The 6000-nt window shown below is 48.6% G+C and overlaps 1 protein-coding gene across 1 annotated transcript in view; it reads left to right on the top strand.

Moving 5' to 3' along the window:
* Positions 1-1290: 1290 nt before the first annotated feature.
* FRMD4B (FERM domain containing 4B) overlaps positions 1291-6000 on the top strand; it is a 123968-nt gene continuing 119258 nt past the window's right edge. The window contains exon 1 of the mRNA XM_058845226.1: positions 1291-1345. The gene's annotated coding sequence lies outside the window, so the exon portion shown is untranslated. The remainder of the gene's footprint in view (positions 1346-6000) is intronic.

Raw genomic sequence — 6000 nt, 5'->3', positions numbered from 1 at the left:
AACCCCAGAAAAGTCAGATGGCAGCAAAAACCAGGCATGGAGGCCCTGAGGTGCAAGCAGTGATGAGGGAGGAGAGGCAAGAGAATGAGCATCATTAGCATGATTGATGCAGCAAGTACCAGGAGAGCACGAAGAGATCATTGCTATAAAATGGCATGGGTGAGACACAGCCAGGGAATGCTGTGCAGTGGGGATGGAGATGAATGCAAAATATGTTCGAGAGTCAAGCTGTGTTTATTGCTCTGCTTTCAGAAAAGCACCAGGTAGTCTGGCACTGCAGTCTGTAGATGTGATAAATAGGAAGACCCCGTGTTTCTGGGGCTAATAACCATTATTTGATATAATTTGATTGCCATTAAAAAAAAAAAAAAGAAATCTCATTTTCCTAGGAGGCTATTGTAAGCCTCTTAATTTTGGTCAAATGAACGAACAAAGATTTGTGTGATTTCTCCAAGAATAGTAGAATAATCATTCATTGCAGAAATGTTAGAGTGAATTTCTTTGCTACACAAGTGCTGTTTTAGCTGCAGTGATTTGTTTTGTGGCATATACAGAACTCGCTAGGCTGCTGTTTATTGCAGACGGCGAGCCTGGTTTATAGCACCGCTTGCCAGCACCTCCAGTTGATCTGACACCCCCAAACAATAGCCAGGCTGCCATTCATTACTTTCGGCAGCTCATTTCCATATGGTAATTAGGAGCCCGTTTGTAACATACCAGCACGGGTATTCCTGAACTCATCTTATTGTTCTGCTTCACATCTCGAGGATGACAAAGGCTCCTTATCAACAGAGGTAGCTGGCTTTGGGCAAATCCATCTCCTTTGCATTGCCCTGGAGAAATCAGCATCCATCACCTCGGAGGACATGACACACGGCTTGTGTCGGTATTGTGGCTTGCGGTGGGGAGCAAAACAAAGGCAGGGGAGGATCCAGGCGGCTCGGGGGAAGCTTTCCCAGGGAATTGCCGGCGGTGACCGCTCGCGTTCGCGGGGAGCGGGGCTGGACCCGTCCCTCCCTGCGCGGGCTCTGCTGAAGTTGAGGATGCTCTGAGCTGCCCGTGTCCGCGGGGAGGCGGCTGCGGAGCTCCGAGGGGTGAGCGCGGGGCCGGGGGACACCCGGGGGACACTGGGGGACACTCGGGGTGCACCGAGACCTGCGCATCGCTGCCGCTGCCGGGTCCCCCCCCCCCCCCGTCCGGGGCGGAGCTGCCGTCGGGCTCCCCCCGCTCGGGGGCAGCGGGCGGGCGCTGAGCCCTGCCCCGCCGGGCCGGGGGAGCCGGGGCCGGGCTGGGCTGGGCCGGCAGCCCCGTCCCGGGCTGCCCGCACCGCGGAGCCCCCGCCGAGGTAAGGCCGGGCGGGGAAGGGCGGTGCATTGTTCTCCGGGAGGGATGCGGGGCACGGAGGGTGAGGGATGCGGAGCGATGCCCGGGGTCCCGGCGGTGAGAGAGGGCAAATCCCCCTGCGGACCGCCCGGTTCAAGTTCGGGGTCTGGAGGAGCACGGGACCGCCAGGAGAAGCCGAGCCGGAGTCTCTCGGGGAGGGTGAAATTCCCGATGGGATGCTGTGATGGGCTGAGCAGCGCCGATGGGACCTGCTCTCGCTGGGGCGATGGCCAGCACCTGGCTGGGGGGGCTGAGCGCATCCCCAGCATCTTTCACTCTGCCAGGCAGGGCAGACACACCGCTCTGGGCATCTGCCCCTTCACTCCTCTGGAGAAAGGAGTCGAGCAGCGCTGCGCTCAGCCCCGCCGCAGGGTCCGTCAGGGATGTGGGCAGGCAATCGGACAGAATTCTCTCCCTGCGGGTCGAGGAAGCCCTTCCTCTGCCTTTGTTACATTTGTTTCCCTGCCCGGCTTGGCCTCGAGCTCTCCCTCTTGCCCAGAATAGCCCTTTTCCCAGTATTGTTCTCCGTGTGTTTCCTCTCGCCTCCTTCTTCCTCCCGTGCTTAGCGCAGGTTCTCTGCAGACCTGATACCCTGACACGCATTTTCCCTCTCCCCTATGGCATTTTTAGGTCCAGATCTACCTTTTTTAGAGAAAAATTTTCTTTTTTCCTGAGTTTTTAAATTTGACTCAATCTATCATTCCATGGGTTTGAACGAAATTGAAATAAACTTCTCTTAGGACCTGCTACAGAACAAGGATGAGATTTCCGGCTGCCTGTGCGCTTGAGATCAGTTGCAATTACACTGAGCACTGTGTGCTTTTAGGCTGGGCTTTCTAACCTGTCATTGCTATGATACAGAATAAGGTAACACTTTACCTTTGACCTCACTGTTGCCTTTTTTTTAATATATATATAGATGGGATTAGGTGGGTCCTTGGCTCAATGAGCACAGCTTTGCTGAATGCAGCTGAAAACTGTAAATGTTGAACGCATCGCTCTTGGAAACAAGTTTGAGAGTGCCAGAGGGTGAGATCCAGGGAGAGACCAGGTCAGGAGCTTGTTAGAACAGTGTCTCCAAAAGAGTCCAGCCCTCACCTTCTGTACTGCTGCTTTTCAGGCACAGATCCATTTGAAAGTGTTTGTGTCTCTGCTGGAACAGGGCAGAGCACAGCTGCTGCCAGGGGGGCTGTTGATTTTTCCTTTAGGGGATTGTGTTCTTTAAGCACTGCCTTTATTTATAGTTTTGCCTAATGGGAAGCAAAGAGCAGCTGAGCTCATTCTTGTAACTTTTGCTGGATTCCCAATAGCTGCAGTGAAGTAGTCAAGGCTTTAATCAATTTTTACTTGGCTATAACTTGGGAAATCTTTGAGCAGCCGCAGGGGCACTGGCTGGAGAGCTGTGTCTGCAGGCTGGGGAAGACTGCAGTGCTTTAGTTATGCCTGCTTCATACAGAGGCAGGAACATATGTTCAGAAAAATATGTGTATTTTCACTTGTGTTCTCTCTGCTTTTTAAAAATAACCTTCTTGAAGCTGTCCCTTTTCCTCCTGTTGAAGAGTTAATTGCAGAAGTTACCAGTGTTTGCCTTGGAAAGATTTATCTTTCCTGCAACAGCATGGATTTCAAGGATTGGTCTGTTTTACAGAGAGATTAATCTTGCTGATTCCCTTGGACTTGCATGGGTGCAGCCACATTGAACTTGATCCTTTTAGTTTGATTCTGATGAATTGAACATGTAAAAACCCTTGTTAGGAGTTTGCTTCTCAGTCCATTAGAAATGTGCACGTCATCTTAGTCAAAAGAGATTGTACAGAAACTTTCCAGTGTGTTAACAAGCCCTGGAATTCCATAATTTTGAAAACATGACAGGAGTGAATGAATTACTGAAGTGTAAAATGCAGGTGACCATTTTTCTGTGGTTTGCTGGGGTTGTGCTTTCTGAAGCTGGGTGTTTTCTGGGCACTGAGATGAAATTGCTAGAGAGATCCCCGGAGTAAAGGTTGTGATCTCAGCTGCAGAAATTTGGGCTCTTTGCAATACTTTGTGCTACAACACAAAAAACCAGAACTCCATGCACCACCTATGACTGATTTTTCAATCTGTGTTATCTGGCTCAGTCTTGTGAGAGTGTGGAAGCAAAATGTGACATGAGAACACTCCTGTGAGCGTGGCTTTGTCACCACTGTGAGACTCTGCTGATGTGGCCATGGTTGGGCATTCTTGGTTTAGGCAATTCTGCTCGTAGTTTCTGGTAATTAAAGCAACAGAAGGTAAAAAAGGAGGCCCACTGCAGGGCTTACATGATTTTGAAAGGGCTCTTGCATATTTTCTGTATCCTATTTTCTTCCTCCAGTGCTTCTTAGCATTGAGTGAATGGCAGGGAGAAGGGTGGGAAGGACCTGGATAAATGGAGTATTCTGGGATCCAAGAACTCTGTTCGTGCCTGTTGCACCTTCCCAGGGAAGTGGTGGGCCAATGTGTCAATTCCATTTGCAAGCAGTAGTGTAAATTAAAGCTGGGGGATAAGCAGGTTAGAAGGTTAATGAGATGTCTGAACTTAATTGATTTTCCATACAAATTGGCTATAATGTCTTTTGTTTGCTTTTTTCCCCTCCCAGGATGCTGTGTTACAGCAGTTACATAAATATGAAGAGTAGCAAAGAGGGAGGCAGGGAGGGGGGAGTCATGGCTGTTTGGAAAGCAAGGAAACCTTGGTTGTACTCTTGGGAGTGGGCTGATGTGTGATTTTGGGCACAGTAAGGTACCTTTGAATTGGAATGAAGGTACCTTTGGTGGTCACTGAGCCTTGGACAGCAGAGTGCCCTGGCTGTCATGCACAGCTGCTCAATCCCAGGGTTCAGAGGAAGCTTTTATTTAGATGTAGTGTTACACAGGCCAAGCTGGGAAAACCAGTAGAAGAGGAGCTATAATTTGTGTTAAATGATTTCTAGGTGCTGAGGTTGTCAGGTGGCATCCCCATGAGGGTGGCACCACCTTCTGTAAGCCTGGCCTGGCTTTAATATCCAGAGGAACAAAGCTGAAAGTGGATGTTGACTTTATTCATCTGACTGGAAGTGCCTGACTGAACAATGGATCATGCTCAGGGCACCAATTTTTGGTCTTTTTCTGTGTAGGTTTTCATTCCTATTGGGAATGTATTTGAGTTAGTGGTTGCAGCCAGTCCAGTTCCATGGGTGAGAGGAGCTGAGATCCTTCCTGCTCGCTTGGTTCCTGGGCAGTGCTGGTGTTGCCCAGTGCCCCTTCCAGTCTGTGCTGGTTTCAGGTGGCAGGTCCAGCTCAGGAGCAGCACCAGGCTCTGCCTGAGGTCTGGGCTGGGTGGCACAGGCAGCCCAGAGGAGTGGAACACCAGGACAGGAGCCAACTTTGGTCACCCCTTCCAAGGGTGCCATGGAGAAGGAAAGCCATTGTGTGCATGACAATAAAAGTTACAGCTCTTCTTGAGCTCTTTCACTGTGAGAGCCATGTGGTTAAATCACATTTCAGACTTTTCCTCTTGGATTATATACCAAAACATAAAGAATAAACCAGCAAATTCTCTAAGGGGCTAATACTATGTTTTGACTCGTGTTTATTTCAAACTGGACCACCACAGTGGAACAGCTTTTGTGCTTAACATGGAAATTGATTGCAGAGTGACTGTGAAGAGTTGCCTGCAGACAACAGTTTTCATACAGCAGCTGTATTTTGATTTAAGGGTTTCTGAGCAGCCGAGGACAGCTGCAGAGCACACACCACTGCAAGGGAGATAAAGAAAGATCAAGGTTTTTAGACCACCATATCAACACAAGAAGGACTGGTGGGAGACCTGGGCTTGGCACCTTCACATTTGTAATCAGGCTTCAGATAAACCAGCACACACCAGATGCTGCAAGATTGCTCAATACTTGAAACTCTTTGCTGAGAACGACTCAGTCAAGAGTGGAGGGCAGGAAATAGGTCGCTGGACATCGTTTGCATCCTTATCTTGTGCATGTCACCAGTAGTGACAATGTGTGACAATGTTTAGTTGTAGGAACAATTCCTTGGCCAGTTTGGAGCATGCATATCTTATTTTTTGAGCAGGCTGAGCAATTTGCGTCCAGTGTGATGTCGAAAACCCACGGGCAAGGCTGCTATTGTTTGGTTGCAGCCATTTCAAAGCATTAAGCCTTCCTCTTGCCCCAAGTCATAATGCATCAGTGCTTTCAGCAATGGTTAACAGTTCTGTGCTTAAATGATATAGGTTAGAGAAAGGAGGGATCTCTGTTTTCTTTTGCTATTTAAAGCAACACAACAAACCTTTAAACCATAATTCCTTCAGAATTCTAGTAATTTTTGAAAAACATAGAGTGCACATTGAATACATGCAAACTGTAATTTGGGTCCTTTGTTTTCAGTGTTTACAGGGCAGTGTCAGGAAAGGAAATACTTTTATGTGATGGCCTCTTTGTTTAGAGCCTAAACTCTCAGTAGGTCAGCTTTACGCAGAGCTGTCAAAAGCTTCAGGTTTTTCTGCAGTTGTCAAAACTTCAATGCAGAAGGGGGATGCTGAAGGGGTAGAAGAAAATACAGCTCTACTGGGATTATCTGGCAGTTTAACAAACTATTATAAAA

Source organism: Poecile atricapillus, chromosome 9, assembly GCF_030490865.1.
Source record: "Poecile atricapillus isolate bPoeAtr1 chromosome 9, bPoeAtr1.hap1, whole genome shotgun sequence".
NCBI lineage: Eukaryota > Metazoa > Chordata > Aves > Passeriformes > Paridae > Poecile > Poecile atricapillus.
Note: the sequence above shows the minus strand (reverse complement) of the source record. Positions and strands in the feature narration are given on the sequence as shown.